This window comes from Rousettus aegyptiacus, unplaced genomic scaffold (assembly GCF_014176215.1).
Source record: "Rousettus aegyptiacus isolate mRouAeg1 unplaced genomic scaffold, mRouAeg1.p scaffold_m13_p_9, whole genome shotgun sequence".
Classification (NCBI taxonomy): domain Eukaryota; kingdom Metazoa; phylum Chordata; class Mammalia; order Chiroptera; family Pteropodidae; genus Rousettus; species Rousettus aegyptiacus.
In genome coordinates, this window is record NW_023416312.1 from 45,171,745 (window position 1) to 45,198,129 (window position 26,385).

Consider the following 26,385-nt stretch of genomic DNA (forward strand, 5'->3'; position numbering starts at 1 on the left):
TTCCTTTAGCTTATTTTTGTCTGGGAAGCTCTGTATCTGTCCTTCAACTCTAAAAGATAGCTTTGATGGATTAATTATTCTTGATTGTAGATCCTGAGTCTTCATCCTGTCAATATTTTTTGACAAGCCCTTCTGTCTTGCATAGTTTCTTTAGATAAATCAGCTGCCAGTCTTTGGGGTTTTCCCTTATAAGTAACTGTTTTTCTCGTGCTGCTTTTAATATTCTTTCTTTGTATTTAACCTCTGGCATTTTAACTATGATGTGTCTTGGTGTGGGCCTCTTCAAATCCCTGATTTTTTTGGATTCTCTGAGCTTTCTGGAGTTTTATGTCCATTTCCTTCACCAGATTAGAGAAGTTTTCCATCATTATTTCTTCAAACAGATGTTCAACATCTTGATTTTCTTCAGTTATGCCAATCAGACAGATATTTGGACACTTAATAGTGTCCCATATGCTCCTTAAATTATTTGTATAGTCTTAGCATCTCATCTCTTGCCATTCTGATTGTATGTCCTTGACTTTCCCATCCTCTGGATAGGGCAATGGTTTGTTTTCTATATTCAGTTTGTTTATTCCTTTGTTTATTCCACTTCTCATCTTAGATAATGTGTTCTTCATTTCAGACTGGTTACCTTTTATAATTTTCATTTCCATTTTTATGTTTTTTATCTCTTTTTTGAAGTTCTTTACGCTTCTCAAAAGTTTATCAAGCATCTTTAAAACCAGTGTTTTGAACCCTACATCTGTTAGATTACTTGACTCCATTATATCTGTATCTCTGTTCTATTCTCTCATATGGCTTCTGCCTCTTTGTCTTCCCATTTTGGCTGTCTTTCTGTGTCTGTTTCTATGTACTAAGCAAAGCTTCTAAGTCACCCAGTCTTATTAGTGTGGATTTTTGAAGCAGGTATCTGTCCAGTGGCACAGTCCTGAGAGGGGTTCCGCTGCAGGCCAAACTTAGCCCAAGCCTCTACCCCTCCAGGGCTACCTGTTAAGATTCAGCAAGTAATCCACAGATGCTATGCTTAGAGTTACCTCAAAAGGCCATATCAGAAACAGAGGCCAGCTGCCTCCAGCATGAGTCTAGGCACTGCTCAACAAGGAGCACCTGACTCACTGAGGATATACGTGGATGTGGCTTGTGTGGAGCCATGAGTTGAGGGAGGCAGGGTTTCAGGGAATCCTCTGGGAGGAGCAACTTCTGTTATCCAGTTTGATGACATCACAGCTATGGCGGCATTATGTCCACGCACTGGGAGGAGGGAGGGCTCAACAGGAAACAATGGATACTACCAGCACTTCTGTACAGAATGAGTCTCTCCTCAGCCCTCAGTCTGACGATGTCTCCCTAAAAGTCCCTGGTGCCCCCCGTGCACAGCTGAATCAGGACTGGTGCTCAGAACAAGCAGGTCCATCACCATGAAAATCCATTCGCAGGTGCGGCCCTTTTAAGAGGTGTCTGCCGCTGCCACAGCCTCCATCTCATGCAGCCTCTTGAGACCGAGCAGCCCTGAACAGAGCCTCTATCATCTACGACATTTTTTTTCTTCATCACAACATTATTGACCATATACGCCATACTACACTGAACATCCCAATGACTACCCTGAAACTATCAATTTGTACTTCTTAATCCCTTCGCCTTTTCCACCCATTGTCCCAACCTCACTCCCATCTGGCATCTGGCAACCATTAGTTTATTCTTTGTATCTTTGAGTTTGTTTCTGTTTTGTTTGTTCATTTACTTTGTTCTTTAGATTCCGAATATAAGAGAAATCATACAGTATTTGTCATTCTCTGTCTGACTTTCTCCACTCAGCACAATACCCTCTAGGTCAATCAATGTTGTTGCAGATGGCAAGATTTCATTCTTTTTTATGGCTGAGTAATATATATATATATATGTGTGTGTGTGTGTGTGTGTGTGTGTGTGTGTGTGTGTGTGTGTATCACCTCTTCTATATTCATCACTCCATTGATGGACACCCAGGTAGCCTCCATATCTTAGCTATTGTAAATAATGATGTAATTAACATATGGGTGCACATGTCCCTTTGGAGTAGTGTTTTGGTTTTCTTGGGAAGTAAGATTACTGTTTTAAAGTCTATTTTGTCTGCTATAAGTATTGCTACCCCAGCTTTTTGTTTGTTTCTTGTTTTTTTTTCTATCTCTTTTCCATCTCTTTACTTTCAGTTTGTGTGTGTCTTTCATCCTGAAGTGAGTCTCCCATATGCAGCATATGTAAAGGTCTTGTTTCCTTATTCATTCAGCCACCTTATGTCTTTTGATTGGAGCAGTTAATCAATTTACATTGAAAGTAATTGATAGATATGTATTTATTGCCATTTTATTATTCATATTTTTTATCTTTTCTTCTCCTCCTCCTCCTATTCCTCCTCCTCCTCCTCCTTCTCCTTCTCCTTTAAGAACTCCCTATAACATTTCTTGTAATACTGATTCTGCTTTCATAAACATCTTCAGGTTTTTATTGTCTGGGAAGCCCTTTATTTGTCCTTTAATTCTAAACGATAGATTTGTTGGATAGAGTAAACTTGGTTATAGGTTTTACTTTTCATCTTTTTGAATATTTTGCACGAGTCCCTTCTGACCTACAAAATTTCTGTTGAGAAATCAGCTGACAGTCTTATGGGAATGCTCTTGTAGATAACTATTTTTCTCTTGCTGCTTTTAAGATTCTCTATTTGTCTTTAAACATTGGCATTTTAATTACAATGTGCCTTAGTATGGGCCTTTTTGGGTTCATCTTATTTGGGACTCTCTGAGCTTCCTGGGCTTGTATGTCTATTTCCTTCATCAGATTAGAGAAGTTTTTAGTCATTATTTCTTGAAATAGCTTTTCAATTCCTTACTCTCTCTATTCTTCTAGTACCGCAATGATGTGAATGTTGGTATACTTGATATTGTCCCAAAGGTCCCTTAAACTATCTGCATTTTTTTGGATTATTTTTTCTTGTTGCTGTTCTGATTGAGTGTTTTCTGCTACCGTATCTTTTAAATTGCTGATTCGATCCTCCACTTCAGGTAATCTACTGTTGATTCCTCCTGTGGCATTCTTCATTTCAATTATTGCAGTCTTCATTTATGACGGGTTCTTTTTTATGTTTTCTGTATCATTTTTTTTATGTTTTCTCTCTCTTTGCTAAAATTCTCACTGAGTTCATCTACCCTTCCCCTAATTTCATCACCCATCCTTATAATCAGTGTTCTGAACTCTGCATCTGGTAGATTGCTTCTTTCAGTTTTGTTGAGTTCTTTTTCTGGAGCTTTCTTCTGTTTTTTCACTTGGGACATGTTTCTTTGTCTCCCCACTTTGGCTGCCTCCCTGTGTTTGTTTCTATGTATTAGGTAGGAATGGTTTGTTTCTCATTCTTAGTAGAGTGGCCTTATGTAGTAGATGTCCTGTGGGGCCCAGCGGCATAGTTGCCCTGGTCACCTGAGCTAAGTGCTCCAGATATGTCCCTTGTGTGGGTTATATGACCTCCTGTTGTAGTTGAGTTTTGTTTGCTCTTTGCACATCCATGAGAGGATTTGACCCTCAGGTTGATTATTTGTGAGGACTGGCTGTGACTACAGTAGAGGAGCTGTTGTACAAGAGTTGACCCTACAAAGCAGAAGTCACTTTAGCAGGGCTCTGGTGCTTTCCTGGTCTGTCCTTTGAGTGTGTTGTCTGTGGAGGTCCTGATGGTGGTCTGGCTTCATCTGAAGCTGGCAACCCAGCATGCTGGCCATGACACCTCCTGAAAGGGCCCCCTTCTACAGGCAAAGTTTAACTTCCAACTGTGCCCTGACAAGGGCCGCTTGGGATGAGCCAGAAAGAGATCTTCAGATGGCTTCCTCCTGCTCTGGGCTTGGAGGCACCTGGGAGAGGCTGAGCTATGAACTGAGGCTGGCTACTGCTAGTGCCAGGCTTGGGTGTGCTTAGCAAGGGATGTGGGGCAAATCAAGGCCAGATGCCACTTGTTTAAAGTTTGTGAACCTTTGAGAGATTTTAAGAAGGTCCACAGCATGAACAAAGACAGGCCATTTTTATGTAAAAGCTGCTGGAAGCAGCTTAGGTGAACCCACAAGTTGGGTGGGACAAAGTCAAGGAATCACCAGGGCAGGACAAACAGTGTTAGCCAAGTTGATGGAGACTCATATATGGTGCTGGGTGAGTGGAAAAGGCTCAATGAAGGAACTATCACTTCTGCCAGCAAGTCTGTCCAGGGAAAAGCTGCCCCTCTAGCCCTTGCCCTGAGGCCAGACAACTCAGCTCCTCCCCTTACGTTCCTGATAACCTCCAAGCTGTTGCACCAGCACAGGAAATCAGAACAAGTGAGTCCATCAGTGAGAAAGTTTGTTCATGGGTCCTTTAAGAGAACGCACTTAGCCACAAAATCCACTGATTTTCACAGCTAGTTGTGGGGACTTTTCTTCCTGGTACTGGAATCCTGAGCTGGAGCATTCGGTTTGGGTCTGGTACTTCTCACTCCTCAGGGTGGGGAGACCTCTGCAGCTGAGATAGCCCTCCTAATTTTTAACTGCCACATGTGAGTATGAAGAGCAGCCCAGTCCACAACTCCGCCTCTCTTACCAGGCTCCAGGTGGCCCTCTTTCCTCAGTTATAGGACTTCTGTTCAGCAAGACTTTAGGTGATTTTCGATGATGGTTGTTCTGTAGTTGTAATTCTGATGTGATCGTGAGAGGAGGTAAACACAATGTTTACTTACTTAACATCTTAACTGGATACTCTTGCTTTCTTTAATTAGTGTCTACAGTATTCAGTGCAGTAACATGCTGTGCAGATTTGTAGCCTAGGATCAATAGGCTAGACCATAGAGCCTAGGTATGTACTAGGCTATACCTTCTAGGTTTAGTAAATGCTATGGTGTTTGCAGAAGAGCAAAACTGACTAACAATCCTTTTCTTAGAATATATCCCCATTGTTAAGTGGCACATGACTATGTACATTTACAAGTAATCCATTTTCATTTTCAAGTAACTATACTTCTTGAGGAGTAGTTGTTACTTTTTAATAACAAGATAACCCTAATTCCTGCCTCTCATCTCTTGTATCATCGCTGAAATTTATTTCATTTCAATATAAGCATACACACACACACATACACACACACAAGATATATAAGTATACTAAATTGAATATTTTGTTCCTTTTATCATTTTGAACAGATGGATATCTGTTAGATCAATCAAGAATAAGAAAAATAAAAGTTTTTCTTTCCCTCCCTTTATTCCTTCTTTTAACATTCTTGTAAAGTAGGTCTACTGGTAACAAATTCACTCAATACTTGTTTGTGAGAAAAATATTTATTTATCGTTCATTTTAAAAAGATATTTCTCAGAATACAGAATTCTAGGCTGGTGACATTTTCTTTCAACATTTTAAATATTTTACTCTACTCTCTTCTTGATCACATGGTTTCTGAGGAGATCTAAGAGAAATAATTTTTATTTTTGTTCCTCTATAGTTAAGGAGTTCCCCCCGCCTCCACTCGTCTGGCTTCTTTCAGGATTTTATCTTTACCTTTAATTTTCTGAAGTTTAAAAATTATATGCCTACATGGAAGTTTTTTTTTGTTTGTTTGTCTATTTGTTTGTTTTATTTACATTTATTCTGCTTATTTTCTGAGTTTCCTGGATCTGTGGTTTGGTGTCTGACCTTAATTTTGGGAAATTTTCAGTCATTAATGCTTCAAATATTTCTTCTGTTCCTTTCTCTCTTTTTTCTCCATCTGGTTTTCCCATTACATGTATGTTACACCTTTTATTGTCATCCCACCGTCCTTGGGTATGCTGTTTTGTTTTGTTTTGTTTTGTTTTGTTGGGTCTTTGTTCTCTTTGCTTTTTGATTTTGGAGGTTTCTATTGATATTCTCTAGCTCGAAGATTCTTTCCTCAGCCTTGTCTGTTTGACCAATAAACTCATCAAACATATTTTTTATTTCTGTTACAGTGTTTTTGATCTGTAATATTTATTTTTGGTCATTTTTTTAAGATTTTTATCTCTCCAGTTACATTACCCATCTGTTCTCTTTTTATTATTTTTTTAAGTTTATTGGGGTAACATTGGTTAATAGAATTATATAATTTACAGGTGTACATTATCATTTGACATCTGTATATTCTATTGTGTGTTTACCATACAAAGTCCACTTTCCTTTAACTACCATATATTTGATCCCATTTACTCACTTCACCCTACCCCTACCCCCTATATTTGACACCCTTTGCCCTGTCTACCTCCCCCCTCCTCCCCCATCCCACTAGTAACCACTACTCTATAGTCCTCTGGTGACCATTAGTCTATAGTCCATGTCCATGAGTCTCTGCTTGTTTGTCCTGTTCATTTGTTGCTTTTAGTTTTATATCTTACATATAAGTGAAATCATATGATTTTCAACTTTTCCTGTCTGGCTTATTTCGCTTAGCATGATTATCTTGAGGTCCGTTCATGTTGTTGCAAATGGAAGTATTTTATTTCTTCTTATGGCTAAGTAATATTTCCATTGTTATGTATGTACCACAGCTTGTTTAGCCAATTATCAATCATAGGATAGTGTGGTTGCTTCCATGTTCTGGCCACTGTGAATAATGCTGCTATGAACATCAGTGCACAAATATCTTTTTGAATATGGGTTTTCAAGTCTTTGGGGTAAATACCCAGGAGACAAATTGCTGCATCATATGCTAGATCACTTCTTAGTTTTGTGAGGAATGTCCATACTGTTTTCCATTGTGGCTGTTCCAATCTTCAATCCCACCGGTAGTGTATGAGGGTTCCTTTTTCTCTGCATCCTCTCCAACATTTCTTATTATTTGCTCTGTTGATTATAGCTATTCTAACCGGTGTGAGATGGTATCTCACTGTGGTTTTGATTTGAATTTTCCTAATAGCTAGCAATGTTGAGCACTTTTTCAAAACATTTTTGGACATTTTTATGTCCTGTAGGGAGGAGTGTCTGTTCAGGTCCTTTGCCCATTTTATGATTGGATCATTTTTTGTTTTTGTTGTTGTTATTGAGTTGTATGAGTTCTTTGTATATTTTGGATATTAGACCCTGAATGGAGGTGTTGCTTGAAAATATATTTTCCCATTCAGTTGTTTCTCTCTTTACCTTGTTGATGATTTCTTTTGCCGAGCAGAAGCTTTTCAGTTTGATGTAGTCCCATTCATTTATTTTAGCTTTTACTTACCCATCTATTCTTGCATGCTGTCTGCTTTATTCATTAGAACCTTTCACGTGTTAATAATAGTTTTAAATTTCCAGTCTGATAACTCCAACATCCCTGCAACGTCTGATTATGATGTTTGCTCCATCTCTTCAAATTGTGGTTTTTTGCCTTTGATTACTGGACATGATGTACCAGGTATAAGGAACTTCTATAAATAAGTCTTTACTAATGTGATAGTGAGGTGTGAGGTCAGGGGAACATTCTATTTTCCTATGATTAGGTCTCAATATTTAAGTGAACCTATGCCTCTGAATTGTAAACTTTATGAGTGTTTCTCAGTTTTTGTTTTTCCCTCCTTCTACATGGAAGGTTAAAACCAACTGGAGTTTTGCATTTACTTTCCCCAGATCAGTTAGGCTCTTATTATACCCCACAGGTTAGGATCTGGTTAACTAGTTTATCCTGAGGGCAGTCCTTGGCTGTATTAAGAACAGAGGGTTCTAACATATTTCACAATAGTTCGTTTTCCTCTCCTCTTGACTTAAGTAGGAAGTGATTCTTCTCTGATATTTACTATGAGAACCTCTTGGATTTAAATCTCACAATATAACCCTATTTCCCCTTTCAGGTCCCTCTGGAGCTTTTAACTCTTAAAGTTGCCCATGCTAAGCCTCTAGCAATACATCAATTACAGATCGGGTTTTCCTTCCCTGACCCTTGTTTCCTTGGTGATTTCCACTTGTGAATCTCTGCTTGGATAATCCTTGACTGCCTGTATTTGCCTATCTGTTGATCTCATCTTGGGGACAGCAGGTCACCCAGTGTCCTACTCTCCATTATGAATCCAAGAAGATTTGTCAACTTTCAGTCTGTTCAGTTATTTACTTGTTGTTAGGATGGAGTGACGACTCTAAGCTTCTTACATGCAGAATCAGAAACTGGAATTTTGTTGTTAGTAATTTAAATGATATATGGTGTTTAGTATGGAGGATTCAGTGGACAGGACTGCAGCATTAAAGTTGTAGTAATCCACCATGAGGTATCACTTATTTTTTCCAGGTACAATAACCTGCAAAATAAGGCTGTGAAATGAAGAAGCAGTGAAGATAATCATTCCTTTAGGTTTTATATAAATTTTAACCTTTACTCTTTAAAGGTTCTGTTTTAATTTATATAAAGCCATGGACTCCCATTTTATCAAGCCAATGTGTAAATGCCAAAGACTTAATTTTATTTAAATTAATTATTCAGCGTGTTACAGTGTCAATGTCCACTATGGGATATTTTAGGGCAATAGGTACTATGACTATGGAAAGTTCAGATGAGGTTACATTTAAAGTTCAGCATACTTATTTTTCATCTATTTCATATTTAGATGCTTTTCCAAGATCATAAAGAGTGAAATGTTTACATTTAGTGGGATCCCAAGATATAACTATAATGTGAGCTCAAGTATTGATCAAATCCACTAAATTTTGTCAATTGGCATATTTTAGCATATGCTAAAGTTAATTTAGAACCTATGTTATAGAGGCACAAAAAACCAATCAGTGCCTCTTTTATTTTTTATATAAACCATTTTAGTAAATTTTGAATTTCCAATTGGATTAAATTATGGAACTGTGTATTATATAGCTAGAGCAATAAATAGAAAGAAAGAAATATAGATAGATAATAGATGATAGACATAAACATATAGTTTATTATATATTTATATAGTATTTACTTATTTGCCTTTTGTTTTCTATACTGTATGTAGGTGTTTTTTGTTTGTCTGTTTTTCTAGGGTTTCTTCTTCTTTTTTTAATTGGGCTTCTAGTTGCCTAAAGTTGCAGTTTATAGTTTTTAGTTTCTGTCTCTGGCTAGTAACTCATAGGGTGGACCTTCTAGGTAGTTACAGGAAAAGGGGAGAGAGAAGGGATTCAGTGGCCTGCCTCTAGGCAATTGTTTCTTGTTTCAAGTTTTCTCAGTCCAGTTCCCAGGGATTTGAATTTGAACCCAGAGAGTAGCAGTTTTTCCTTGTGATAGTGTAGTTAACCCCTTTTCCTGAAGTATTAGTCCCTTTTTTACCATTTAAAAATAGTTAAAATAGCCATTTTTGTTATATCCACAATAAAAAAAAAGTAAAAATAAAAAACGTTAGAATAGCTTGTATCTCTGGGAAGATTTAGGCAAGACTAAAGATTTCTATCTTTTTCTTTCTTTCTTTCTTTCTTTCTTTCTTTCTTTCTTTCTTTCTTTCTTTCTTTCTTTCTTCTCTCTCTCTCTCTCTCTCTCTCTCTCATCTCCTATATGCCCCCAAATGATTTCTGTTTTACCCTTTGGGTGTTTACTAGATAAATTCCTGGTAGTCCTAAGTGGCTCTGTTAATAAGTAAAAGCTATTTTAGGGTGTCCCAGTTGAACCAGATATCTGGATCTACTTCCAGGAGAGTGACAGTGGCCTTATCAGTATTTTTGAGTCTTGGGTATTTAGCATAAGGCCCTAGGCATGCTGGTAAACAGTAGTATTCAGTAAAGCATTTTATACACTCCTCAGGGGTCTTAGGTTGGGCAGAGATAATATATCTCTTCCTCCTTTCCTTTTTTGTTATGTATTTTGCCACCTATCTTTAAGGGTACCAAGTATCATTGTACCCCACTGGGTCAGGGGACAAATTGCAACAGCAGAAAGGCAAACAGCAACACAAGAGGTTATGTCCAATAAGACACCTTTTTTTTATAGTTGTCATGCTATGGTACCTGAGGTAGATGTTCTTACACTGACTCCCTGTGTGCATCACAACACATGAGCACCTTTGAAGAGCACTCACCCTTTACTCAATATAGCAAACTGAAATGCATGAGAAAAAGAAAAGCAACTCAGTTGGCTCCACCACTTGTCAGTGTTGCCTAGTCACCTGATCAGGCCCATCCCATAGCACTTAGAAAGAAGTCACACCTGGCTTCCTTCAGAGGAGCCTTGGGAAGGTTAAGGTATGTAGATAGTAGCCCAAAGTGTGAGGGCCTGAAAAAAAGGTGATTGAGTAGGGGCCCTGAATAGGTTGGTTTGCATATGAAAGGCTTGCTCATGGGTTAGCTATTTACTAATTCTAGTAATTCGATAACTCTGGGAGGGGTGGTTCCTCCAGGGTCAGCAAAGCCCTAGATGTCAAAGCATCAGAATACAGAAAATAGAAGAGCTAGATGATATAGAAATTCCAACTTTGAAATGAACTGGGCTTATACACCTAATAAATAAATATTCATCATCTTCAGAACACAGTCACCCATGAACCCCAAGAAATCTGTAGCTGGAATCTCCAGAAAATACAGAGTCCCCAAGAAGTGATGACCTGGAAGTAGCAAGAAGCATGTATCCTTTTAGAGAAAGACCCATCTTACGGTATTCCTGGGAAGAGCTTTTAGAGGCACCACTAAACAGTGAAGGATTCCACATTCTCCAAACTATTTCTACAGAAGAGAGCGAGAGATTGGCTACCTCCAGCTGTTACCAGAGGAGGAGAATCAAGCAACCACCTCACTTAGGGGTTTCCATCTCCATGCTTTGCAAGGCACTTTTCCATTATTGCCACTGTGTCCTAAGCTCCAGAGGCAGCATAGTCACAGCTTGCCACAATATAGTGACATGAGAAGCCAAAACCTAAATGCACCTGAGTTAACAAACCCAGAGGAAACATGCTTCTTCTTTCTAAATGATCACAGTTTGCTTACAGGAAGTAAGATTTTTGAACTTGCCATAATTCCTTTTGTAAATTATATAATTTACCAGGCAAGTAGGCTTTCATCAATAAATTTATTTTCAAACTCACTGTCTGGAAATCTATTTCTTTCAAGCCCATAAAAATTTAGTTTATCCTAAAAGAATTGGTTACCATCCCACAATTTTGTCTTGAATTTGGTGATTATGATTTGATTTTAACTTGTATAAATTCAATCAGACACCAGAAATAATCATATGAAAATCCATAAAATATACAGTTATTATAATATCAGAAATTTTAAATACATATTCTCTTCTAAAAATAAGTTACAGGTAGGTGGGTAATCTTGAGAAAAAAAATGACAAGTCCTCACTCTATTACAGTTTTTAACCCATAGAATAGAAAATTTACCCCCTACCACACCCATCACCCAGTAACTAAATAATAGGTGCATACATTAGAAAATGAATGGGATAGTGGATTCCCATTCATGCTGATAACGAGGAGGAGGAGGTGGAGGAGGAAGAGGAGGAGGAGGAGGAAGAGGAGGAGGAGGAGGAGGAGGAGGAGGAGGAAGAGGAGGAAGAGGGGGAAGAGGAGGAAGAGGAGAAGTAACATCCATTTCTTCCTATATGTGAGTACCCTAATGGCTAGAAAATATTCACAAACAAATGACTAATATTATAACCTATGTCAACTTACAGATAATATTAATAGATGTAGAATATATTTTATAATGTGTTTATAATGTATTTTAAAATCCTAAGTTGATATTTGCTATTAACTATGAGGTAACATTTGTGCTTTCATCATTATAGCTATTTTTGGTAATTATGCGGGACTATTTAGCCAGAGTTTTCTATTTCTGCTGTCTGTCTTTTACACCCAAAACAGCTTATCAAGGTATTTTTCTAAACAAAGATTATATGCTGTGGTACTATCACCATGTGATTTTAAATTGTTAAATTGCTTGGATTGAAATCAAATTTAGATGTAGTTGTATATCATTCCTATTTATAGGATTTTATCTCAAAACAGAAGTTGCTCTTTAATAATTTAAAAACACATTTTGATTTTTTTTGTTTCTTTTAAAAAATGCAAAGGAAAGAGATAGCATTGAAGAAGCTTGGCAAAAATCCATTTTGTCAGCTTCTGGAGGACATCTTTATATTAATCCAAGCTTTGCTAATTCTTCTTCAATGATGAATAAAATTGGAATTCCTGGAGATAATACTGGACATTCCAAGGGCAATGTTTGAGCTCCCATAAATAATGTTCCCATGGTTAATGTTAGAATTCCTATGGGTAACATTGGGGTTTCCACAGATAATAATGGGTTTCTCATGAATAGCGCTGCAGTTCCCTCAGATAATCCTGGAGTTCTCAGGTGCGTTGGTGGAGTCCCTTGGGTAATCTTGAAGTTCCTAGAGCTAATGGTGGAGTTCCCAGGCACCATGTTGTTAGAATTCCCATGGGTAATGTTGAAACCCTCAGGAATAATGTTAGAACTTCCAGACGCAGTCTATCCTCTCCATTTATTGAGCTCTCAAAGATTGGTGAACACTGAGTATGAAAACTGACACCTTACAAAACAGTCCTGATAGTTAAAGAATACATCAAGACACTAAACAACAAAAGAGAGCTGTATGTTTATTTCATCAAGCCTAAGTTCCTACGCAGTAGAAATACAATATTTTTATCACTAAACAAAATAACAAGGAACCTCCAAATAATATTGTACATCTCATGGTTTCAAAAACTTCAAGTTTTCTCAGATATTTCGATGGACAATGGAAAGTTATCTCATAGTTATTAAGTCATCTGGAAGAGTCCAATTTAGTGTTTAAGAAATTTGTTGACTAAAAGTTAAGGAACCAGAAGATTATTGACTACAATGCTTCTCTGAAATGTCCAGATAGGACCCCTGAAGAAATCTAACTAACAAGAGTATTTAAACATTATATATATAGTGTGTGTGTGACACATATCTGACAAAATTGTAAATATTTACTGCAAGCCTTGAAAATACAAGGAGACAAAACTGCAGAACTGTAAATACTATACATGATTGTGATGTAAATAATGAGAGTTAGGAAAACACTAGCAGCACCACAGGATGCCTATAATACTGCATGCTAAAACAACATTTTTCTTTAGGAAATTAATTTTGTTTTTTCTTCCCAAATACTAAACTAGTTTGGCATTAAAAACATATAAATGGGAGAAAATGTTGAAATATTTTTTACTAAGTTACTAAAGAGGATGCCTTTCTCAGAGAAAAGTGGACCACTTGTCATTGTCCCAGATGATCAGTATAGTATTCAAATCACACAAACGTAATTATCTATAAAATTTGTTTTTTTAAAAAACAATTATTTCACAAATCTCTTAATATTACTAAAGTATATTATAAGGTAATGAGGTCTCTCTCCATAAACTACATGGGGGGAAATAATCTCATTACTTCATATTAATACATAATCTAATTTTGTCTAAAGTTTAGGGCATATAGGCCACTGCTCAATTTGTACATTTATTTTTTTTGCCATTTTAATTTTTTTAATTATTTTTGTACATTTAAATTTTCAATTTTCTTGAAAATTGTTGTTTTCACAAAGCCAAGGGTAAATTAAGTTATGGGTACTACCTAACTCCTTATTGTGTGCCTTACCACATAGTGAAAGGGGTAGTAATCTTTGGTCTGAGTGAAAACTCATGCCCACTCACAGGTTCCATTTGGCCAATGAAGAAGGAGGTAAAGAGGCTGGCTAGCCTCCCTCTTTCACCCTCCCAGATTCAGAGTGGCTATTGAACCTGGGTTTTGGCCTCACAAGAAAAGGAAAAATAATAAGAGTTCTTTCTTCTACTTCTTACCAGCACAGAAGGTAGGGTACCATTTCAAACTTGAGTAACCTGAATCTTATATGGGGTAACAAAACCACTCATAAGTAATGGAAGAATACAGACTTCCTTACTTCAGTTATTGCCAACCTTTGAGAAAGAAAGAAAGAAAAAAAATGGACAGTTCATCTTGTTTAGCAGTCTACTCTATATACTCTATTAAAAATCTCACTGTTTCTATCCTTTGAAGGGAATCACCTTGTTAGTGCAAAAAGAGTAAATTAAGGTGGAATTTGAAAGATCACTTACTAAACAAGTGAAAAGAAATACAGCAAATAAGATTATACTCAACTACATATAACACTGATATATAATTGAAGATAGTCACTAAACAAAACACCATCATAAAGAATAACAACAATGAAAAAAACCCCTGCTATGTGAGTGTTATTTCTCATGCTCGAGATCCATATAGTTTTTGATATTGTGTTTAGTGGCTTAAAATTTAAACATAAAAGTATATTTAAAATGAGCAATTGCTTCTTCTTTGTAAAATTTTAAGAAATTGAATGAAACTAAGTTAGCTAAAGAATCAAATGTGAAGACGATCTCAGAAAATAATTATTCATCTTCTAAATAAAGTTACTTATAGCATTGTTACTTTAATATATTCTGCTAAATATTATTTCAAAACTGATCAATGCAAAAGGTTCAGTAACACATCATTATCTATCTTCGAAGAATGGGCCTTGTCTTAGGGTTAGCTACATCAAGTAAATTATCTAGTCACTCAGTTATCATAATTCTACAGGAAAGAGAATAAAGAACATATAATATATTGAATAAGAAAACTTCATGAATTTCACACAAATTGGATCTGAGGTTTTCATGAAAAAAACTTAAAATTGCAAATATAAATGCATAACATTAAAGAAAGGAAATGATGAGCCATTTCTAACTGTCTATCAAATAAAAGATAGATTAAATTTATTCATATATATTTCTATATATTAATATATATATATATCACATAAAATAAGAAAAATACTTGCTAAAATCTATGATGGCATGAAGTGGGAGAAATAACTCTAAAATTTTTTCCACATGTCATACTTTGCAAGAAAGAATAGTTAATCAGTAAACAGTAACAACATATAGTTAGCTTAACACCCTGGTTAGCCAGATCATTTTCTTCCAAGGTTCTAAAAAACTATTAAGTGTGCCCTACTCAGTGTGAGTAGAAGATTAATTCTTCTAACTTTACCATTTTTTTAACATTCAATCCCCTTATTAGGTAATTATACCAAATTTATTTTTATTATTCTTAAATTGAATTGCATAATGTGCATGCAGACAAGTCCAAACAATTTTTAATTTACAAATCAGTTACTCAACAATTTTGACTTGAAAAATCAAAAAAGTTTTCCTTAGTAAATAAAGTTTCATTTATCTCTGCTTAAGTCTTCAAAAATTAACCAAATAAAAAATATTTTCAGCGGTTAATATAATGGAGCTAAGGAAAAAATTATCACAAAAACACCCCTCTAAGAACCAACAAAAAGATATGGTATTCAAATCACATAACTGTCACCTTCACTTCAATCATAGCGTTAGAAAAAATTCTCACATTATTTAATTGAATTAAAAATATTTTTGAAGAATTATGAGTAAAGTATTTATCCATCCATAATCACAACCAGTACCTTAAATCAAAAGAATTTCAATGATTTGTAAAATATATTCTTATAAAAATATTTGAAATGAGTTTCAAAAATATTTTCAAAAATATTTGAAAAAAGTTAATTTTTTTAAGCGAGGCAACCCTTGGTTGACCTCACAGATTTCAAGGACCTTGTCATCTTACAATCCCTTATCTTTTTTTATTTTTTATACCTATAGCACCTGGTCTTCCTAGGTGGTCAGCCATCCAAGTACTAACCAGGCCTGACCCTGTTCAGCTTCTGGAGTTCAGACGGGATCAGGCTTGTTCAGGGTAGCATGGCCGTAGACTATTAACAGTTTTAACGTCCTTAAATAACAATTTACTTTTTACCGAATAATAATATTAAATTTAAAATCACATAAAGTAGAATTATTTTTATATTGATTGACTTTTTATTTAAAATTGAAGTTTAAATAAGCAAGTCATAGTATATTAAAAATTACCTCTGTCCAACTAACAAAGCATTGTGACCACCTTGTGCACAAAAATGAGCTGACTGAGAAATAAAATAACTATTATATTAAGAACAACCTAGGAAAACTCAATTTTGACCAACAATGAAAAATTAACTGAAATTCCAAATTGAGGCCAAATTGTATTTATAATTAAAAAGTAGAGTTAAGGAATAAATGGAGAAATATGTGTAGTGAAACTTTTATTTCAGAAGACCAAAGTATCAAGAGCCATTTTTAAATTAAAACGTACAATTACAGAAAAAATTTAACCACCAAAAAAACTAGACATGAGAATTCTTTCTGTGGGGAGCCATGGTTACAGGTAATTCAGAGCCTTACAGACTGGCTCGGTTATTGCTTAACCTGTTTCTGCTCCTAAGGCATTGTCTTTGCCTGCACCTGGAGGGTGCTTATAAGTTGCTGAGGTATGTGGTGAGAACGGCCAGTTCCCGGACACAGAAGATTGATGGCTATTGGGGTAATTGATAGATTCTGTCATGGGACAATTACTTTTGGGAGTTTCAGTGATTTTGTAGTTTCTATGTACAAGTTAAAGATTTACTTTCACTGAAGTAATGCATATTTTTCATTGTTAAACTGCAAGTACTCAAACTGCATATATTGGTGATGAGAAATAAACTCGGGGCTTCAGCATCACTGAAGACCGGCTGCATCAGCAGTCGTGAGAGTGTCTCTTTATTCATTCCCACTCCCCCCTTCAGGTACTGATCGACTTGTGGCGGCTGGCCCATCATATCTTTCCAATGATTAATCTAATTAGAAATGAATGCATAACAGTATCTCTGCTTAAGAATGAAGCAAATATATACCATATGCATTATTTATTCTAAAATACATTAACTGGTAATAAAGCTTTATTAATTACATGTGATTTTCCATCTAATAATTATATTTTAAGTATGTTTTAGAAGTGAAAATTAAAAATTTAACAAAGTACTTTTAATAGGTCATAAGGTATAAAGTACTTCTGCTTTGTACATACTTCAAAACCAAAGATCCTCACTGGTATGAGTGGCAATGTAATGGAAAGTGAGAAGAAGAAAACAAATATTAGAATAAAACTGTAGCTGTTAAAGTATGTGATGTTTCCTTAAAAGTATTATTTTGAAGGTAATTGTTTTTGCTCTTTTGAAAGTTGTCTTTTTCTCATTTATTAATATGAACAAGTAAGCCTTAAAATGATTCAAATTTCTCATTTACATCTCTGCATTTTATACTAGTCCTCAATCTCCTCATTTTTACCCTTATTATAGGTTCCTCATCCCAACCCTTACTCCAATCCATCCTTCATCTTATTCCCACCTCCCACCTCTACCCCATCCTTGACCTCTTCTCAGTGCTTTCCATGCCTCATCCCCACTTCATTCTTCCCTTGCCCTTCCTCCACCCTACTTCATTCTGGAGATCTTTTCCATCTCTTTCCCTCACCCTATTCCTCACTTATTTTCTCTTCCCATCCCATCCTAAACTCATACCCTGTCCCTAATCTCCACCACATCTGTACCCCACCCAATGTTTTTTTGTCATCACCCTTTACCTCAGCCTATTCCTGAGCCTCATTCCAACACCCACTCCATCTTTTTACCTCAACCATCCCAGGCATAACCCCATCTTTGACTCTTCAACTCCACCCCAACACTAATCTTAAACTTGCCGTCAATCTTGACCTTCAAAGAGAAAGATAGAATAAAGACTAATGTGAGGACCGTGAATGCAGCAAAGATATCTATTTTACACTTTTATTAATTAATTAAAATAAAACTCCAAAGTTGTATTTTTTCCAGAATATGTCAAGATATCCCAAATTAGAACATGTATGATATTGGAGCAGATAAGTCAAAATGATTATGTCAAAATGTGGGTGCTTAATTACCATGTATCCCCAAAAGAAATCTTTAGTAGGGAAAACAGACTGGTTTATGCCAGTCTTTCAAATATTATAAAAACATACAAGTGTGATTTCAAGACATTTTCTGTTTTCCTTTTTTAAATTAAATTTATTATGGTGACATTGGTTAATAAAATTATATAGGTTTCAAATTTTAATTTTCAAGCAACATTCAAAAAACTCGCAGATTTTTTTCTTTTTTATATATTATAAAATACCTCTTACCTAAAGGAGTGCTCATGTAAGGCTCTTTGAGTAAATGAATGGATATATATTACCAATTTCTTAATCTGAATGTAAAATATATTGATAAAAAAGATAAAATACGAACTTTGTGAATTTACCTGGAGCATATTTTTGTGATTAAAAAGTAATATTTTAGGAATTTATTTTTAAAGCTGACTCACCTCTAGTAAATTTCATTATCTTATGAAAATAGTATCCATCTAGAAAACAAGTTCTTTATTCTTATACATATATTGGAATAAAATAAAAAATTATCTTTAAAATAAAACTCAATTTAAAAATGCAGTGCCATTTAAAATTATAGTTAATCTAGTACTAAACAGTGTTAGAAATATCAAGTTAATATTGCTGGTTTATCCCCAAAAACCCAACAATTCTGAAGATACTAAAAATTCTTCATAGTTCCTCCAGAAGTATATCTATCTAATCATTCAAAAATAAATACACATAAATTTGGTGATTTTAAAGTTGTAGAATTATAATGACCAAAGTTCATCCTTTAAACCTAACATTTCAGTACTATGTAATAAGAGTTAATGCTAATACATGTGCAGTACTTGGAGGGATTCAAAAGTCTATGAAGAAGAAAAATTAATAAAAACATTATTGACTTGGAAATATTCATTATTGTAAAAATTTGGTATAACAGCTCTACACATGACACCTTCTCAATCCTTTAAAACCATCAAGCTCTTAAACTGTTACAGTTTATTGTAAATATGTCCATTATGTTCTTTTAAGCAGCTTCGTATTTCTCTTTTGCTATATATCTCACCAGTGATTAAAGTAGAAATCCGTCTTTACTTGGAAAATAAAAACAGCTCTTTCCTCCCTGCTCCAAAAAAAATCAGTGAGAGCTGATGCAATGTTTATGGTTTTAGCGTTCAATATGGACTTAAAATTTCCACCTTTCATAAATGAAGCATTTGATTTGGTTTTATTTTCAAAGAAAAGGAAGACAATAAAGTATACTGGTATTGTGAAATACTTAACCATTTTACACTCATGCTGCATTACATTTTTTAAATATTTATTGTCATTAATGATGGCTGTTGTTGAATTCTGTCTCATTTATTATCTACTGTAATATGTTTAAATAGTGTACCATAAAGATGAAATTTTAATGTATATGTGATATGTGTATCTTGGCCCATATTGTATCTTTATTAAAGTGTATTGTGGATTGATGTGATGCATTTATTTATTCAAGGGTTGAATTATCACAACACTAGACTATAAAACTGCTGGTGCTCAGTCTATGAGATTATCCTAAGCTTGAAAAGTTCACAACAGGTATATTGATATATTACGAACTTAAAATTATAACAAAGAGTATTACAGAGGGATATGACCATGTAAAAGCTAAATCACTAAATTAACCTTATTTTTGTAGTAAAATGCACCAAACGTTCATTAGAACTGTTTTCAAAAACAGACAAAAACAAAATTACTTCTACAAATGCTGCTACTTCTATTCCATGGTCATTTGTCCAAGAGTAGTGCCATGATGTGGATATTTTTCAATTTTTGGATCTGTGTGTGTGTGAGTGCTCATAGACTGAGCACCAGCAGTTTTATAGTCTAGTGTTGTGATAAATAAACCCCTGAATAAATAAATTCATCACATCAATCCACAATACACTTTATTTAAAGATACAATATGGGCCAAGATACACATATCACATATACATTAAAATTTCATCTTTATGGTACACTATTTAAACATATTACAGTAGATAATAAATGTGTGTGTGTGTGTGTGTGTGTACGCACACATGTATGAGTCACAGAAACAAGGGAATTTAGGGAGAACTGTATACACTATTAGTAGCACTTGTGTTTAAGCATTGATAGTTTTGACAACAGAATGTATTTTTCTTAACCACCCTAAAAGTATTATTTTATATTTTGCTAGAGAATAATTGCCCCCAAAATTAATTATTCAACTTCCAATATCATTTCATCCGCACCTGTAATATAAACTTGTGATTCTTAACCTTTGCCCCCCCTACTAAGTTGGCAAGCACAGGAATAGAGATTTCAAATGTTGACTTTTGAGTCCCAATCCATTATAAATAAAGATAAAAAGGAGAGCTAATCTCCAGACTTATATGTTGAAAATCTTGACTAGTTATATGTGTTTCATGTGTTTAACTTATATACAACATTTCATCAATAGTTCATTTTTTTCAGAAAGTCAACTCTTTTCTCAAATGCAAACTAAAACACAATAGATATTTGCTACTACAGAATAGAAGTTAATTAGCTCCTCTCTTGTATCTTTAAAACTAAATCTCAACTTCTGGATAATATTGTTTACCTATGTATTTTCAATTTTGTATTTAGACCATATTGAGACTTATATTCTTAGTTATGTAAGTTGAAGTATTAATTGTTATCTTCTTTTTCTTCAAGTAAATTGTGATATTGACTATAACTGATACCATTTTCCTATCATATTTCTGCCACATTACCTTGCTAATATTTTCTGTCTGGTAAAATTAATTGATGGTAAATATCACTGTGTGGTCCTCATTTGGCATATATATTCTAATCCATTGCATTGATGTATAGGGTACACTTAAAAATGTTAATTTTTTCTAACACATTAATTTGCTAAAAAATGTATATATGGCACAATAGTAAAAGGAATATATTTTCTCTTAAGTTCAAGTTTGTCTTTTGCTTTATGTACTTCATTTGTAAATTTAGATTTCAATAAATGGTGTCATCTGCATTCAAATACTGGGTTTTCTTTTTTTTTCTTTGAGAAACACTTTGCTTAGTGTTATAAACATCCTTAATTCAGATATCTTTAATGTATGGCAAATAATAATAAAGTTAATGATTTTAGTGCTTGAAAGTTTAAGCCATAACCCAGAAAAAATAGTCCAGTTATTTAAAAAGACTATCAAGCAAGTTTCATAATACTACTTGAATATTGAGTACTTGATTGTCCAATTTAATTGTATGAAAATAAATCTTATTAAACAATTTTAGGATTTCTGAGAAACACAAATTTCTATTACATACCAGGATTCTTTCATACAAGAGTGTCCAGCTATAACTATTTTTTTTATTTCAGTATACTTTTTTTTTTTACTTTAAAGTGTAACTTAAGTATACTTTAAATAAAAATTTAAATTAAAATTTAATTTAAGTATCAGTTTCAGGTGCACAATATAATAACTTGACATTTATAGAACTTAAAATGTGATCACCATATTAACTCTAGTAGTCATCTGTTACCATGTAAACAGCACAATATAATTGACTATATTTCCCTTCACCTTTTTCACTCATCCCTTACCTCTCTCCCCTCTGGCACCATCAGTTTGATCTCTGTTTCTATGAGTCTGTTTTTATTTTGTTTTGTTTCACTTTACTTTTAGATTCCAAAAGTAAACAAAACCATAAAGATTTCACTTTTCTCCGTCTTACTTATTTCAATTAGCATAATACCTTCTATTTCCATCCATGTTGTCTCAAATGTCAAGATTTTATTCTTTTCATAGTTAAGTAATATGCCATTGATACATAAACCACAATTTCTTTTCTTATTTTTATATTTTATTTTATTTTATTTTCAATTAATTAATTTTTATGGAGACATTGCTTAACGAAATCCAGGAAGTTTCACGTGTACAATTTAACAATAAGGCATATATATTTTTACCCTGTGTGTTCGCCTCCCATAATTAGATTTCTTTTTGTCACCACATATTTGACCCCCTTTATCTCGTCTACCTCCCCCCTCTCCCACAACCCCTACCCTCTGGTAACCACTAGTCTATAGACAATGTCCATGAGTCTCTGTTTGTTTGTCCTGTTCATTCATTACTTTTAGGCTTATATCCCACATATAAGTGATATGTGATTTTCAACTTTTTCTGTCTGGCTTATTTTACTTAGTGTGACTATCGCGCTGTTCATCCATGTTGTCTCAAATGGCAGTATTTCATCTCTTTTTATGGCTGAGTAATATTCCTTTGTATATATGTACCACAGCTTCTTTAGCCAAGCATCTATCATAGGACAGTTTGGTTGCTTCCACGTTCTGGCCACTGTGAATAATGCTGCTATGAACATCGGTGTGCAAATATCTTTTTGAATATGAGTTTTCAAGTCTTTGGGGTAAATACACAGGAGACGGATTGCTGGATCATATGGTAGATCAATTCTTAGCTTTGTGAGGAACCTCCATACTGTTTTCCATTGTGGCTGTACCAATTTGAAGTTCCACCAGCAGTGTATGAGGGTTCCTTTTTCTTCACATCCTTTCCAACATTTCTTATTATTTGTCCTGTTGATTATAGCTATTCTAACAAGTATGAGATGGCATCTCATTGTGGTTTTAATTTGCATTTCCCTAATAGCTAAAGATGTTAAGCATCTGTTCAAAAATTTGTTAGACATTCGTATGTCCTGTAGGGAAAAGTGCCTGTTCAGGTCCTCTGCCCATTTTTTGATTGGATCATTTTTTGTTGTTGTTGTTATTGAGTTGTATGAGTTCTTTGTATATTTTGGATATTAGACCCTTATTGGAGGTGCTGCTTGCAAATATATTTTCCCATTTGGATGGTTGTCTCCTTACCTTGTTGATGGTTTCTTATGCTGAGTAGAAGCTTTTTAATTTGATGATGTCTCATTCATTTATTTCAGCTTTTATTTCCCTTGCCTTTGTGGTCAAATTCATAAAATCTTTGAGTCCAAGTTCCATGAGTTTAGTTTTTATGTTTTCAACTGTGCTTTTTATTGTTTCAGGTCTTACATTCAGGTCCTAAATCCATTCTGAGTTAATTTTTGTGTGTGCTGATAGACAACAGTCTAGTTTCATTTTTTGGCAGGTGGCTTTCCAGTATTCACAGTACCATTTATTGAAGAGGCATTTCTTTCTCCACTGTATGTTTTTGGCTTTTTTTATTGTCAAAAATTATTTTCCCATGTAAGTATAAGTTTACTTCTGCACTTTCAATTCTGTTCCACTGGTCCGTGTGTCTGGTTTACTGCCAATACCATGCCACTTTGATTACTGTCACTTTAAAGTATCATTTGAAGTTAAGCAGAGTGATGCCTTTAGCCTCACTCTTTTTTCTCAGGATGGCTTTGGCAATTCGGGGTCTTTCGTGCTTCCATACAAATCTGATGATTTGTTTGATCTATTTCTTTAAGAAATGCCGATGCAATGTTAATGGGGATTACATTAAATCTGTTTAATGCTTAGGTAATATGGTCATTTTAACTATGTTGATTCTTCCAATCCAAGAATTTAGCATATCTTTTCATTTCTTTGTATCTTCTTTGATTTATTTTAATAGGGTCTACTAGTTTTCATTATATAGGTCCTTCACTTGTTTTGTTAGATTAATTCCAAGGTATTTTATTCTTTTTGTTGCAATTGCAAAAGAAATTGTTTTTGCCACTTCTTTTTCTGACATTTCATTATTAGAATATAGGAATACTAAGGATTTTTGAACATTTATTTTGTATGCAGAAACTTTATTGTATTTGCTTATTGTTTCTAGCAGTGTTCTTGTGGAGTGGTTAGGATTTTCTATATAGAGAATCATGTCATCCATAAATAGTGACAGTTCAACTTTTTTCGTTTCCTATTTGGATGCCTTTTCTGTCTTTCTCTTTTCTGATTGCACTCGCTAGGACCTTCAATGTTATATTGAATAACAGTGGTGATAGTGGACAGCCTTTCCTTGTTCCTGATCTTAGAGAAAAGGTTTTGAGGTTTTCACCATTAAGTATAATGTTGGCTGAGGGTTTGTCATAAATGGCCTTTATTATGTTAAGGTAATTTCTTAGCAATTTTGTTAAGTGTTATGATCATAATTGGATGCTGTATCTTGTCAAAGGCTTTTTCTGCATCTATTGATATGATCATATGATTCTTATTTTTAGTTTGTTTATGTGGTGTATCACATTAATCGATTTCTGTATGTCGAACTATCCCTGTACACCTGGGATGTAGCCCACTCGATCATGGTGTATAATCTTTTTAATATGTTGCTATATTCGGTTTGCTAGTATAGTATTTAGGATTTTTGCACCTGTGGTCATGAGAGATATCTGTCTGTAGTTTTCCTTTTTTGTGTTTTCTTTACCAGGTTTTGGTATCAGAGTAATATTGGCCTCATAAAATGAGTTGGGAAGTATTGCCTTCTTTTCGATCTTTTTTGAAACATTTGAGGAGAATAGGTATTAAACCTTCTTTGAATGTTTGTTAGAATTCACTGGTGAAGCCATCTGGTCCTTGACTTTTACTTTTTGGTATGTTTTTGATGACCGTTTCAATTTCCATACTGCTGATTGGTCTATTTAGATTTTCCAGATCTTCTTGATTCAGCCTATAAAGGTAGTATCATTTTACCTAGTGGTCCATCTCTTCTAGGTTATTAAACTTGATGTTATGTAATTTTTCATATTAATTTTGTATGATCTTTTGTATTTCTGCGGTGTCTGTTGTTATTCCCCTCCTTCATCCCTGATTTATATTTGTCCTTTCTCTTTTTTCTTTAGTGAGTCTAGCCAGGAGTTTGTGAATTTTAATAACTTTTTCAAAGAACCAGCTCTTCATTGCCTTCATTTTTATAATGCTTTTTTGTTTGTTTTCAATTTCTGCTCTAATTTTGATTATGTCTTTCCTTTTGTTCATTCAAGGCTTCATTTGCTCTTTTTTTTCTAGTTTTTAAAGATGAAGTGTTAAGTTGTCTATTTGGGCTCATTCTTGATTTTTTAGAAATAGGACTGTAATGATATGAACATTCCTCTTATGACTGCTTCTGCCATATCTGAAAAGTTTTAATACATTGTACTATCATTATCATTTGTTCTATGTATCTCTTGATCTCTGTTTTGATTTATTTCCTGACCCAGTTATTCTCCAGTAGCATGTTGTTTAATCTCCATGTATTTGTGGTTCTTCCTGCTTTCCTTTTGCAGGTGATTTCTAGTTTCAAAGCATTATGATGAGAGAATATGGTTGGTATCATTTCATCCCTTTTATATTTGTTGAGGCTATCTCTGAGTCCCAGTATGTGGTCAGTCCTTGAGAATGTTCCATGTGCAATAGAGAAGAATGTATAAGCAGCTGTTTTGGAATGGAAGGCTCTGTAAATGTCAATTATGTCCAGTTGGTCTAATATAGCATTTAAGGGTGTTACTTCCTTATTGATTTTCTCTTTGGATGACCTGCCCATATTCAACAATAGGGTATTTAGGTCCTCTACTATGATAGCATTTTGGTCTGTTTCTTCCATTAGTTCTTTTAGTAATGACTTTACATTATTTCGGGGCTCCCTAATTGGGAGCTTAGATATTAATAAGTGTTATGTCTTCTCGGTACATGATTTCCTTTATCATTATGAATTGTCCCTCAGTATCTCTCTCTACCTCTTTTTTTTTTGAAGTCTATTTTGTCTGATATTAGTACTGCTACTCCTGCTTTTGTCTGAATGCCTTTTGCTTGAAATATCATTTTGCACTCTTTCACTTGGAGTCTACATTTGTCTTTGGAGCTGATATGTGTCTCCTAGAGACACATATGGTTGGATTTTGTTTTTTGATCCATTCTGTAATTCTGTGCCTTTTTATTTGTGGGTTCAGTCCATTTATATTTACCATGATTATTGAAATATGAATTTTTCTTATAACATTCTATCTTTTGCTTTCTGGTAGTTCCATGTTGCCATTGAGTCCTTGTCCTTGTGTTTCTGTTCTCTTTATTTTGGTTGGCTCTTGTGGCTTTTCCCTTTGGTTCTTCTTGTTTTATGTTGTATATTTCAGTTCTAAATCTTTGGTGTATAGTTACCATTACAAATACGTAAAGGATAGTTATATATATAATCATTCATTTTCTTCTGCTTGTGCTTTATCTCCATTCCACTTTTCAGATTTGGATCTTTGAATTCCCCCCTTTTCAGTCACTGTTGCCTCAATTTGTCCCTATGTATGCTGAACGTTCATGACTACCTTGCTATAGCAATTCTCTTATTCATGTTTAAGCTTATAATGCCCTGTTCTTAGTAAGGGTTGCACTCCTCTGCTTCTATTTGCCTACTAGTCACTGTACTCCTAATTATGTTTTTTTTTTGGTCATTTTGTTTTAGTTGAGCTGACCACTTTCAGTATTTCCTGTACTTCAGATCTCCTAGTGGAGAATTCCCGCAAGTTTTTTCAGTCTGGAAAGGTCTTAATTTCTCCTTCATATCTAAAGGAGAGCTTAGCTGGATACATTATTCTAGGCTAGTAGTTTCTTTCACCTAATAGTTTGAATATTTGATTCTGCTCCTTTCTGGCTTGTAG

General features: G+C 34.6%; 1 pseudogene; it reads right to left on the reverse strand.

Moving 5' to 3' along the window:
* Positions 1-15,629: 15,629 nt before the first annotated feature.
* On the reverse strand, positions 15,630-15,749 carry LOC118608456 (annotated as a pseudogene).
* Between the last annotated feature and the right edge of the window lie 10,636 nt (positions 15,750-26,385).